The sequence below is a fragment of the Delphinus delphis genome, unplaced genomic scaffold (assembly GCF_949987515.2).
Source record: "Delphinus delphis unplaced genomic scaffold, mDelDel1.2 scaffold_84, whole genome shotgun sequence".
Lineage (NCBI taxonomy): Eukaryota > Metazoa > Chordata > Mammalia > Artiodactyla > Delphinidae > Delphinus > Delphinus delphis.
Genome location: NW_027192705.1, coordinates 1193203 through 1207500, shown reverse-complemented (window position 1 = coordinate 1207500; position 14298 = coordinate 1193203). Strand labels below are relative to the sequence as shown.

Sequence of the window (14298 nt, the reverse complement as noted above, 5' to 3'; positions counted from 1 at the left end):
AAATAACAGCAAGAGCAAGCCTTCCTAGAAATACTGTTCTGTGTAGTAGAATTTTCCCCAGGCCACAGAGGCTGAGCCACATAGGCCGCATCTCAAAGTATGATGTATCCAGGGCTGGGGTCTGGGAGCTGCCTTCAGGCCTGGGCCCAACCTCTCAGGAACCCGGTGACCAAAGCCAATGTATTGTAAAACCTACAATGAAAACGCACAAGCCCCCAATGTGCACAACGTAACGTTTTCAATGCCAACCTCAGTGTCCTGTGAATTATTTGTGAACAGATTTAAAAGCTGTGTTGGGGATGGCAGCAAAGGAAAAAGAGGATATTGGCCATAAAATTAGTTCTAAAAGACTTGTATTCAAACTAAATAAAAAATCCCTCCAATCTTTGGGAAAACATTTACTAATTTACAGGCATTGTCCTAAAGTTAGCAAATCCCTTACGGTTTGGGGATTGTTTGGGAAGATGAAGCAACAAGGGTCTGAAGCTTTAAGAGCCAGTTCAGGGCCCATCTCAGCTGAGGTCGCCCTGCCCGTGAGCGTCTGGGACAGGACTGAGCGGGCAAGGGGTCAGTTTCAGGGGCACGTTTACTGGCTGACTTGGTTCTCTCCCCTCATCCCTGCTGAGCCACAGCCCCTGTCACCCCTTCGTGGTGTCAGGTAGAAGATGTCTCTTTCTTGTGGGAGGGGAGGCTCCTTATTCTCAGACACAGAGCAGCAGCCACTGGTCCTACGTCTGCAAAAGCCCCATGTTATGAACTCACTTTTAATACTGTGTTTTATCATTAATGTGCTGGATATTTTTATTTAATTCATCTGAAAACTGGTTATCACCACAAGAATTTTATTTTTGGCTGCGCTGCATGGCTTTTGGGATCCCAACCAGGTGTAGAACCCAGTCACCACAGTGAAAGCCCGGCATCCTAACCCCTAGGCCACCAGGGAACGCCCATCGCCACCAAGTTGAATAACAGAATTAGGTGCACCAGATACAGCCTAAAGTTCAACCTAACTTTTACAGTGAAGTTTTTGCCTGGAAGTTGTAAGGAATTTGAAACAAGACTAGACTCTGTAAAGGCACCACAAAAAATGCTTGGTGACTGGGCTTTATTAACTTTAAATAAAATTTATACACAAAAAATTAGACACAATTATTTACATAGTGATCAGCATAATAAGTGAGGGATAGAAATAAAATATGAAACTGGATATGCTTATAACAGCGTTACCTGATTCTGGAAAGCTTTTTGGCACTGCTATTATACAGCAATGGAAAAACCAAAAGAAAAGAAAAAGGAAATGGTGGTAATTCAAAGTCTTACTGTTACATGAGAACAGCAAGTTGCAAAGAAACAGGAAATATTTATTTAACAGAAATGAAAATGAATCTACGTTATTTGTGTGTAAACATAGATTTAAGAAAAATATTTAAAGGTTGGGGAAATTATACAAATAAACATCACACACCTTGACAGGGATGAAAGGGAAATGTGTTTGGTTATTTTGGGGGAGTTTTGGGGCCCTGCAACATGGCTATACGCTGGGGTCTTACTCCCGCAGCGCCCTTTGCACTGAAAGCACGAGTGCTAACCACGGGACCACAAGGGAATTATTTCCCTAAAGTAGGGTAAATTTGAATTAAAATGTGCACTGCTTGTATTAAAACACAACAACAGTAACTGTGCATGTGGTGTTATAAAACTAGCTTGTCGTAAAGCCTAGCCAATGCATTTCGGAGTCAAGCAACAGGTAGGTTTATTCTGTGGATGAGAATGGATCTTTATGTAAGGATTAAAAACAGAACACAGACGAAGCGCAATTAATGAAACCCTGGCTGCACACTGTTTTCTACTCTAGTCACTAGAACATTTCTTGAGCACTCGCTGGGCTGAAGTCAGCCGGAAATCAGTTAGTTGCCCAAGGCAAGTCAGAATTTATGTCAGGCTCATAGAAAAGACAGATGAATTTATTAGTTTGGCTACTACGGTCTGTCAGTGGAAGAAAAGGTACATTTTAGTCTCAAAACTCTTTTGGGCCTGTTCTGTCAGGGAGAGCTACATGAAAAACAAACAACTCAAACCAATATTAAAAAGCACCGTTTTTGCATACCTGGTGGCTTCTGCCAACTTAGAGATTTCTCTTTTTCTGCCATGTGTCCAATGCCATATAAAATAAAGGAGGCCGAGTGGGCAGCAGGCAAAGCCCCCGCGGCGCTGAGCAGCCGGGCATCCGTGCTGGCAGCAGCAGCTCAGGGTGCCCTGGGCTTCGGTGCTGACCAAGAGTGAGAGAGCCAAGGAGCATTTCTGCTCTGGGTGCCTAAAGGCATTTTATTCCTGGATAATCTGGATCTACAGAAAGCAAGAGATGGCCTTATATTGTTTTCTACATCACCCACAATTTTAAATAATTTGCAAATTTCTTATTTTTTCAACCAGAGATTTGGCATTCTGGGGACAGAGTATAAATATAACTACATAACCCAGTGTAAATAGAGTATAATTAGAGAGACATGTGAGTCTAACTTACCTTGATGTCCTAGATACTCTCGCTCTCAGTAGACAAGGTTCAGACTATATACACTGGGCATTTCTACAGATTGAACAGCAAGTGGCAAGTTTAGTCCATTAAAAAAACAGAAATCAAACAAACAAATCCTTGAGTTCCCTAGTGTTTTGTTGGTTTGGTTGTTCGGCAGCTGGTCACACTGGCCCCGGAAGCGTAAATATTTACATGCATTAGTGCATTAAGCACGAGCACATTAGCCTGGAGGGGTAGTTTTTGAAGAGCACGAAGCCATCTAAAATCATGTCTATGAAATGTTTACAATTTACCACAGAAACAGGCCCTGCCATCTAAAAATATTCTCGAGACCAGCCCTGAAATTTTTCTCCTGTGATCCTGTTCAGACAGACAGACTTGATAAGTTCGGTTTTCTTATGTAGAAAAAGAAACTAAAAGAGAAACAAACAAAAGACTTAAACTAGCAGCTCACAAGTGGGAAACAAACTACTATTTATTAAAATATTTGGTAACACTCATAGTGCAGGCTCGAATGCTCTCAATTCGATGTACTTCACAGAATGTTTTTACACCTTTTCAACGACCAGTCTCCCCCAATCCTCGAAAGCTTACTTTTATTCAGTACAGTTAACAATTAATATGTGTTGAAACTACTGTAGCTGTGTGTCCTGGTACAATTCACAAAAATAACTAAAGACTAGAAATGTTGATAAAATATTCTGGAGAGACTGCACCCAGAGCATTTAATCTTATATGAACAAAAGCCTGTGCACAAACACATTTTATACGTGCTTTCAGGGAGGGCCCAGGCTCCCTGGGCTCCCTAATCCCCGCAGATTAAGAGCTCCTTGGCTGGGAGGTAACAGAAGACTAAGGCGTCCCTACTTACCTCCCCATTCAGGTCTCTGGTCCCATCACAGCCACACTGGTGGGAAAGAAGTTGGACGTTCGGTCACACACTGTCCCAGCTGCACGGCGATCAGACACGTTGTAAGGAGTGTCATCATAGGGCAGAACGAATTTCATTCCACAGTGGATGTTTTAACCTCTAAGTTCTATTGCCTTCGCTTTGAGTTAAGAATGTTGCCTCTAGCCTGATATAGGCAGCATAGCTCATTCTCAAGGCTCTAACCCTTAAGGGGATAACACTTTTCATCCATCTAGAGATAAAAGTTGCAGAACAGACAACATTTCTTTGTTGGAGGTTTACAGGAACACCGTGACACGTTCGTGGACAAAGGATTTTCCTGCGCCAAGAAGTTTTCAACAACCAACATCTACCCCCTCACATGGCCTTTCAAAATGCTTTGCTGAAAGCCTTTGGGGAGTTTGGGCTTTTGTTGGGTACAAGCCACCCATCTCCTTGCGTGGCCCTGCAATACACCTTTCTCTGCTCCAAACACTGACATTCCACTTGCCTGGCCTCACTGGGCATCGAGCACAGGAACTTGTGTTCAGTAACAGGAGAAGACGTGTCACACTGCACCTCTGCTTCATACATTCTGTTGGGCTTGTGCGATGGCTCAGAAGGATATTTAGACAAAACACAAAGAACAGCACCAGCTCACTTCACCAATCCACATGGGAATAAATGCCAATATTTACTGATTTTTTGGTATTCCAAACAGTGTTGCCATGCATAACCTTGGCCTATTATTTTTCACTGCTAGAAAATTTATAGGATAAGTTTCCAAGGGATGTGAAACCTGGACTTTCTCTAACTGAAAAAACAGTTGATAAGATGTTACTATGTAAAGATGGTGAGTAGCTGAATCCTTCTGAGGAAACTAGCAATGAGAATTCCACTTTCTTTAAACTGTAACCTATCAGACCTCTTCTCCACCTGTGTTTAAAAATATTCTCCAATCTGTTCTACCTTCAGAAAATCTCCATAATCCACTCTTCTTCTGAGCACTGCCCTTTATTCTCCCCCAATCACAGCCTGACCTGGTACATACCTCCTGTCTCTACCTTGCCCTCTGCCCATCATTGCTCATCTCACTCCATTAGAGCTGGACTCCACATGGCCTGATAACCTCCGGTGTATAGAGAAATGGATCATGGATGATTCTGAACCATGGAGCCCTGGAGCCCAGGAGAGATGGGGCATCCACAGGGGTTGTAGCTGAGGAGAAGAAGAGGGAGAGAAATGAGGTTTCATGCATGGTAATTACTCAGGGAAACATGCTACAGAGTCCAGATTCGGGGACAGGGGAAGTCAGGTTGCAGGTAAGTCCTTGGGAGCTGGTGCCCAGTAATGACGGCTGAACTGGGAGGAAGAGCTCCAAAAGGAAGAGAGAAGGGGGAGGCTGCTGGGAGTGGTGGGCAGAGCACACACCAGAGCACGATGCATCAGAGAAGCAGGAAGGCATAATGAGCATCCCAAAGGAAGGACCGAATATCATGGCAATGAACATGTGACTGTGGTGACATGTGTCACAGAAGGGTGGAGAAGAATGGAAAAGAGGTAACAGGAAGGGAGATTAGATGTCATTGATAAACTCAGACAGGTGTTTCACGACAGGCCAAGGGCAGAAGACAGAGCATAGGATACACTGAAGGATGCATAAAAATCAATAAATACAAAACATACCTGTTCAAATCGAGAATTTGTTGAAATGCTCTTTCAAAGAATATAGAAGTAAAATTGCAGGTGAAAGGATATTGATCCTGAGGTGATGGCTGAAAAGAATGATTCCCCCACCTAAAAAGGGATCCCGTCAGGAACATGATGTGCAGAGGCAAGCAAGGAGGCCACATGACACTGGTGAAATGATGGGATAGGGGACACATGTGTCAGGTGGAGACCCTGGGCCTTCTCTGGAGGAGGCGGTTCTTGCAGACACCACATGCCCGTGAGCTGAGAACGTCAAGTGAGAGATAGCTGAGTCAGTAAGAGTTACTTCAGCTGAATTGTGTTTGTAAGTGTGCAGATAAAGCACAATACGAATGATCCTGGCAACAGGGCAAGGAGTGTGCAGCTCTGCGCGGCTGCCTACCACCAGACACAGCCTGCTGGCTTAGAATGAGCCCCTTCACCCCTGAACTCTTCTTACTTTTCCATCTTTTCTTTCTTGTTTTAAAGCTATATGTTCCTTAAACTGTCCAAGCAATTTCCTGGTGACTGTCTTACACAGAAGTAGGAATTCTAAGGTCTGGTTCCCTTGTACCCTTTCTATGGGACCTTCAGAAACATGAAGTTTTTCTTTGAGACAATGGTTCTGCAAATTCATAAATGAATTCATTTTCGCTCATGCTGAGCAAGACTGCTGAACTTGGCCTTCAGTCTCCTGTGTTAGAAATTGTCTCAGTGATGTCAGAAAAGCCCCTGCTGATTTCAGACCCTGTGATCTTGCTGGTGCCTCGCCTACTGCATCCAGCCCAGTAAGATTTCTGGACCCTCTGTCTTCCCCCTGTGTGGGCCCAGGACATCCAATGTGCACTAGGAACGTAGAGGAGCGTTTACATCAGCAGCAAATCTCAGACCACAGACTCCCAGCCTGAGCCAGGCCCTGACTCGGCACATCCTTCCCATTCCACCCCCACCCCATCATGTATGCCCCTTACTCAGGACAATGGAGCCACAGTGTTTTCTCACCATCCGGTTTGGACCCATCTCCAACTTTCTGACCTTGCTCTTCCCTCTGCCTAGGGTGCCCTTGCCCTAGACCTTCAAAGGGCTGGTGGCTTTTGCTCACCTGGAGGGAGGCTCAGATGTTATCTCCTCAGAAAAGCCTCAGGGCTCCCCTCGTCTAACACTGGACACTCCCCAGCCCGTTGCACATTAAAGTTTTCTTTTCCCCTCACATCTTAAATGCCATCTGTAATGAAGGAGGCTGAGTCAGCAGCAGAGAGTGCCCCGCTCTGGTGAGACTGGCCTGCTGTCCTGGCAGCAGCGGCCCAGGCACTCTGGCCTTCAGTCATTGCCACCTTTGTTGTCTTGATAGAGCTCTTCAAAGTTATTTTTCTTAGACTTTCATTTACAGGAGTCTGTGTACTCCACCCAGCAACGTGAGAGAAGGGTCCTTTGTGTCTCGTTCATAATGTGTCCCCATGTGTACAATTCTCAGGAAATGTGCTGAAGAATGAACACAAGGGACCTTAAGGTCCCATTCGTCCAGGCCTCTCAGTGACAGAGGAGTTAAGTGAGGTGCTATAGTCTCTCAGCTGGTCACCTCCGGCCAATCCAGAGATGCTCACTGCACATTTCAGAACAGGAACAACTGCTAATGACTACACAAAAACATGAGTGCTGAGATCCAGGAAAAAATATTCTCTACAATATCAACTGTGTGAAAGTGTATTACAAATAGACAGCAGAAATGTGTAGACGGTGAAGTATCTGGAGAAATGTTGAATGCAAACTTTGATAACGAGCAACAAGAAATAAAGCATCCCCAGTTCAGTGGATCAGTGCTTGAACATATGTAAGACGATTGCAGACATGGTACGTTCTTTAACACCATACACAAAAATAAACTAAAAATGGATTAAAGACCTAAATGTAAGAGCGTGTGTTTTCAAAACAATGAAACCTTGTGCTCAATAAGAATGGGCCAGTTTTCCTTCAATACAGTCATTATTGATCAGCGATTAGTGATCAATTCTGTCTTTATTATCTGTGTTTAGTGACTTTCTGTCTTTATGAAGTTGTAAATATACTTAGAAACACTAGGGTTAATCAGGAACTAACTTTGAATGGTAACTAAATAGTAGAACACAAATGATGTTAACTGTTATATGAGTGTTCAAATACGTATGCACATGTCAAGAATCAATGGTCACTAGAATAAACACATGATTTGTGATTAAACTCTGATTCTTCGATTAATTCTATTGCTGTTAAATTTTATTTAATATTTACCTCATAACTGAAAAGAGAATTAATTTAATCTTAAAAAGAGTGCTGCTGGCTGAGGAGGCCCGAGGAAAGAAAGCGGAAGCCTAGTGTTCGACTGCTGCTTTTCTCTGACACGTGCGGTCTAACTTTGAGCTGCCTCTTTTTGCAGTCCTGAGAGGCCAAAGCGCCGGTTGTCTGTTACCCATACGTTTTTGTAGGCAAGTCATGGCTCAGCTCCAGACACGCTTCTTCACTGACAACAAGAAATATGCGGTAGATGATGTTCCTTTCTCGATACCTGCAGCCTCTGAAATTGCTGACCTTAGTAACATCATTAATAAATTGCTTGAGGCCAAAAACGAGTTCCACAAACATGTGGAGTTTGATTTCCTTATCAAGGGCCAGTTTCTGCGAATGCCCTTGTTCAAACACATGGAACTGGAAAACATCTCATCAGAAGAGGTTGTGGAACTAGAGTACGTGGAAAAGTATACTGCACCTCAGGCAGAACAATGCATGTTCCATGATGACTGGATCAGTGCGATCGACGGGGCAAAGGAATGGATCTTGACTGGTTCTTAAGATAAGACTTCTCGGATCTGGTCCTTGGAAGGAAAGTCAATAATGACAGTTGTGGGACATACAGACGTTGTAAAAGATGTGGCCTGGGTCAAAAAAGACAATCTGTCTTGCATACTACTGAGTGCCTCTATGGATCAGACTATTCTCCTATGGGAGTGGAATGTAGAGAGAAACAAAGTGAAAGCCCTGCACTGCTGCAGGGGTCATGCTGGCAGTGCGGAATCTATAGCTGTTGATAGCACAGGAACCAAATTTTGCAGTGGCTCCTGGGATAAGATGCTAAAGATTTGGTCTACAGTCCCTACAGATGAAGAAGATGAAATGGAAGAATCCACAAATCGACCGAGAAAGAAACAGAAAACAGAACAATTGGGACTAACAAGAACTCCCATAGTGACCCTCTCTGGCCACAAGGAAGCAATTTCCTCGGTTCTGTGGTCAGATGCTGAAGAAATCTGCAGTGCATCTTGGGACCACACAATTAGAGTGTGGGATGCTGAGTCCGGCAGTCTTAAGTCAACTTTGACAGGAAATAAAGTGTTTAATTGTATCTCCTATTCTCCACTTTGTAAACGTTTAGCATCTGGAAGTACAGATAGGCATATCAGACTGTGGGATCCCCGAACTAAAGATGGTTCTTTGGTGTCGCTGTCCCTAACCTCCCATACAGGCTGGGTCACATCAGTCAAGTGGTCTCCTGCCCATGAGCAGCAGCTCATTTCAGGCTCTTTAGATAACATGGTTAAGCTGTGGGATACAAGAAGTTGTAAGGCTCCTCTCTATGATCTGGCTGCTCATGAAGACAAAGTTCTGAGTGTAGACTGGACAGTCACAGGGTTACTTCTGAGTGGAGGAGCAGACAATAAATTGTATTCCTATAGATATTCACCTACGACTTCACACGTGGGTGCATGAAAGTGAATGATAAATTTGGCTACAGAGATTCCTTCTGTAAATGAAATTGATAGAGAATTCTCAGATTACATCGATGCAGATGCAGGAAGCAGCCTTTTAGATTAAAATTTATATACTGTTTCGCCCTTGATGATAGTTATCACTGTCTTTTTCTTTATTTTGTACTTATTATATAAGTTATGTTTATTAAATGTAAAACATGGCCTGCATTCTCTACCTTATGAAAACCCTTGAAATTAAACTGAGTTTTTAATTTAAAAAAAAAAAAAGAGTGCTATTCCTGAAGAACTGTGTGTACCTGGACAGGAACATTCCAAGAATTAAGAGGCAGGCATAAGTTCATCACTTACTTTAGACTTTGTAGCTAAGGGTTTGCTTTGTTTTCTTTTGTTTATCCACCAAAAACCGGTCAATATCTCCATGACTATGTATGAAGGTGGAAGATGATTGCAGACATGGTACGAGTCCCACTTTCAGAATGTGTTCAAACACCAGGGGCGTGTACAATCATTCACAGAGAGACAACGCCCAGCCCCCCAGAGATCCATGTGTATGTCTACCCTCCAGAGGTTTCTGACAAGTGTTCATATATTGTACAATTATAAGATATTTGCAACTAGTCTACAATGATAATTTGCCCTTGATAAAATAAAATTCATGTTTAAAACATTGTCAATTATAGGACTCTGAAAGATTATATACTTTCAGAATGATTGGGTTATTACAAATATTTTACAGAATTCTGAACCCTTGGAAAGCTATTCTGCAAGATGCAAGGAGAGGAAAGCTAGATTTCCTTTCCTAAGAGCAAGTTTTGCTCTTAAATACATTGTAAAATAATTACTTTTAAATTTAATTGTTTGAATTCTAAATTATGTTTTTGAAAATCAGTATCTTTTATAAGAATAGAGAATTTTCTCTACAAGCCTCTTAAAATTCCATTTACCAACTATTTTATTTGAGATTTAATGTGTTTCCATTTTAAATGATATTAGACAAAATAATATCTATTTTGATTATTTTATTGGGGTCCTAATTTTATTCTAATTTAATTTTAGATAATTCAAAACAATTCACAATAACTCGTTTTTACCAGATAAATCAGCATTTCCCAGAATGTATTATAGGCTATATACACTATTGATAAATTTCAATTAAAATGTACTTATAAATACAAAAGAAAACTACAAACTGTCTTTATCTATGTGTTCTCATTATGCAGGAATGCATTTTAAGAAAGAAACGGTGCACCAGATGCAAGAGTATATCAGGAAGTTGCATGAAAATGCTTTTTATTTAATGTCAAAAAATAGTTTGATTCTAATTAGTTATTTTTGCTTTTATAAAATTTTCATATGTAAATTATATAGTAATTGTGTCATCAGTGTGACCATTTTTGTAGCTTTCTTTCCTCTGAGTGTAAATGGAACTTACTAAATTCTGATAGTTTTCTATCAATAAATTATTATTGTTTTTTGATTTTCATGTTCAATAAACTTTGGCAAACACTGCTACAGTTAAAAGGGATGTCTCTAATGCAAAGGTCAAACTAGTTTTATGGTTTACTCTGCCCCATTTGTAGGATTGGAAATACGTGGCAGTTTCTGCAGTTGATGCTAATTCAGATGGGAGCTGTATTCCAGTTATGCTAATTTGTGGTGATTTCTTGGATGAAAGAAGTCACCACATGAATTCCCTTCTCAGCCTAATAATAACTGTACATTTGGTGGCTAGGTTTATTATGAGATATCTGAGAGTAATTTCATCAGTTTTACAGCTACCCAAGGTTTATTTCAAGGGCCAAATTCACCAAAAGTTTACATGCTTATTAAGTGTAACCCTCAGCATATAGTGGTAAGAAAATACTACTTTTCTAGAGAAGGAGCTGGCAGACTTTTCTAAAGGGCCAAAGAGTGAATATCTTAAACTTTGCCACATGACCTCTGCTTTATCCGTCAAGTCTGCCATTGTAGCAGGAAAGCAGCCACAGATAAAAGGTAAACAAAGGAGCTGTGCTCCAATGAAACATTATTTATAGACACTAAAATGCGAATGTCATATAATTCTCATATGTTGCGAAATATTTAAAGTTTTTTTCAACATTTAAAAATACAAAAATCATTTTTAGCTTGCAGGTTGTACAGCACAGGTTGGGGGCAGAATTTGGCCCATGGGTTGTAGGATTTTATGGCCTGATCTATAGAGCCACAGTGGAAGGGACGCTTCTTAGAGACGAGCATTCTGAAACAAACAGATTGCACAAGAGCTGTGCATAACCTATGCTCTACTAAGGCCTGAAACACGTTCTGCAGTTTCACTTGGAGTCCTGCAAGTAAGGCTCCAGCTTCTCTGACGGCTAATGACCCACGGGAGTCGAACAGCTATGTTCTGCTCCTAAAGGGTTTGGGGCTATGAGCCGCCCTTGCTACTCACAGACAATCCCTACAGATGACTCTGGTAATGTTAACTCAACCGACATCTTATATTGGCAGAGAACAGAAGGCATTCTGCAAAATATTTTTAAAGAATAATTTTTGCCCAGGATGGGAAATCTAGGCTCTTTCACACCAGAGATGAAGGATTAAAGAAGGGGCCTGCCTGGGCACGAGTAGTTGGCTCCTGCCTTGTTGTCCAGTGCCAGCCCTGGGCTCAGGACAGACAGCACAGGGGCCCAGCGCGTCCCGCTCCAGTTATCTGGCCCCAGCCTGGAAGCCAGCAGAGTGAGAAGTGTAAGCACACCTGCCCCCCAACGAGCCCAGAGCCCAGGGCGGCACCTCTGGCTGCTCCAGCAGGAAAAGAGCTAGCCAGGAGCAGAGAAAGGGGGTGGGGCCAGATGGCAGGAAACCATACATCTTGTAAACAACGGGGGTCTGTAGGCAGACAAAGAATAGCAGGAACTTCTGGGCGGACAGAAAATGATACATTTTTTGATGACAAGTCTCCTGGAGGCAAGGGAAGGTAGGAAACCGGCAATCTCAGGCCTCTAAATGTAACCTTTTGCTCATTATGCCCTCATTACAATAAAATTAGCGTTACAGATGAGAAGTTCCCATCATGCACTGGGGCGGGGACACTTCCCACTAAGGCTAAATAAGGAGGAAACTCCCACCTCCCCTCAGAAAGGTGGAGCTGGGTGAAAATCAGGAATTGCGACCCACAAGCCCCACCCTCCCCAATGAATACTCCGCCCCTTCATTTTCACGTCCCGTGTAAGCAGCCTGTCCAAGGGGCTCGGCGCCGCTGCTCAACTCCGTCGGCCCTCTGTGCCCCAGAATTCCTCGCTGTGCCTTCTCCTTCTCCCTGTTGTCTCTGAATTTTTCCTGCGACAAGATGAGAACCTCCTCTCTGGTGAGGACGCGGCTGTGGATCCACCAGCTCTTCCTGCAGCTTGGCCGGCGGGTCTGGGAGGAGCCCCTCGGTGCGGGCGGAGACCAGGGCTCCCGGCCATGGCCTTTCTGCTCCGCTCCCCGGGCTTCCGGGCGGGGCAAGCGCTTCAGCTACAAAGAGCTCCGCTGTAGGGCCCCGGCCTGGAGCTGGAGGAGCGGCGGGAAAGGAGGCCTCGCCAACCTGTCCCGAGCCGCCCAGAGGCCTCCGCCCACAGGGAAGGCGGCAGAGGTGGGGAGCTAGCGGGCGGCACCGCGCTCCTCGCAGAAGGCCTTCCAACCCCAGGCTCTTCCCCAACGGGACCAGAACCACCCCGGCTTCCTGCACTCGGGCCGCTGCAGAGCTGGGCTCCTCTTTATCCCGCCGGCCACTCGCTCCCACCTGGGCCTCCGCCTCCGCTCCTCCGGGAGCTCGGAGCCCTGAGATGGGCCAAAAGAGAGAGGGGCTCAGGGGTCGCTGTCCCAGCAGCTCCTCCTTTCCCCAGAGGGGTCTCTTCAGGTGCAGGGGTCCGTCCAGGGGCGGATGGGACTGGGCACCAGGAGTGAGGTGCTGTCCTCCCACGTCCTGCAGGGTGAATCCAAGTCCCCCTAAAACAGAGTTCCCTCACTGAGTTTACAGATGATCTCTCTATCCAAAACTTTCTTCCTTTTCTTTGTCACCCCTGACCTCAATCCTTTGCTAACTGCACACTCATCAAGCAGAGTCAGGTGACTACACTTCTGTTGTGAACATCATCAGTGTACCAGCTGCTGTTGTAGATGTCATCGTTCACTCCAAACTCAGGTTGTTTCTCCAGGGCAAGATGAGCTCAAAGACCCCTGAGCCGGGGAACACCTGGCCTGAGAATCATAAATCAGAGACAGCCTGACTTCTGAAGTTATGATGAACAAATGTCACATATAGTATGGGATTAAGAGTTACACAATTCTGTTCATAAAAAAGGTAACTAACCAGGATTTACTGCATAGCACAGGAAACTATATTCAATATCTTGTAATAACCTATAATGGAAAATTATATATATATATATATATATATAAAAAACTGAATCACTTTGGTATACACCAGAAAGTAACACAATATTGTATCAATAAGTCAACTATACTTCAATTTGTTAAAAAAGGAAAAGAAAGAGTCACAGACATGTCAAATGATGATGATTAATGGCAGCCTCTTTTTTCTTCCCTTTAAAAAAGCCGCTAACTCAAAAGCCAAATTGGAGTGTAACTGTGGCTTGTCTCCCACTCCCTTGCTTGGAGATCTCTAAATAAACCCTTACTTTGATTAAAACACCTGCTGTCAGTTGGGCTTTCTGCACCTCAGTCACATGAGCCCTTGCTCCATAAGAAGAGGACCTCATGTTGACAGTTCCAGAGCTTGGAGTGTCATCGACGGAGATGGTCTCTGAAGGGTGCAGGTCCGGGGACCTCCCAACTCATAGTCATATCCCCAGGGTCTTCGTGATGCTTGAGCTGCTGTCCCCACTCCCACCAGGGGCAGCACAGTGGGCTTCGGAGCACCTGGGAGGAGCAGAGAGCTGTCGAGGCCCTGCTTGCTGCGCCCAGAGCATGTCCCTGTCCCCTTCCCTTGTAGCAGCCTCAGTGCATTAAATGAAAGTGGGCTTTAGTATCTGTAACTCATATTTTAGCTGTTCATTATATTCTGAAATGTTAAAAAGAAACTCTTTAATTGTGTTGTCAATATAAATATTCTCTAAATCAATCTATATTAGGAATAGAAAAGAATTTTACTTGAACCAAAATGAGGTCTATAGCTCAGGAGAGATACATTCTAGAAGGACCTGAAATGTGTTCAGCCAGACTACAAGATTGGGGAGGCTTATAAAGGCAAAAACCTCAAAATGACATAAGTTGATTGTCAAGAATTATATGTATACGTATTTTGATGTAATGGTAAATGGATTTGTTTCTTTCATTTCGCTTTCTGACCTTTCATTGTTAGTGTATAGAAACGCAACAGATCTCCATGTTTCAATTTTGTATCCTGCAAATTTACAGAATTCATTGATGAGCTCTAGTAGTTTTCTTGTAGCGTCTTT

At 43.5% G+C, this 14298-nt stretch overlaps 1 pseudogene; it reads left to right on the top strand.

Annotated features, from left to right (window-relative positions):
- Window positions 1–7448: 7448 nt before the first annotated feature.
- LOC132419397 (ribosome biogenesis protein WDR12 pseudogene) lies at window positions 7449–8991 on the top strand (annotated as a pseudogene).
- Window positions 8992–14298: the final 5307 nt, after the last annotated feature.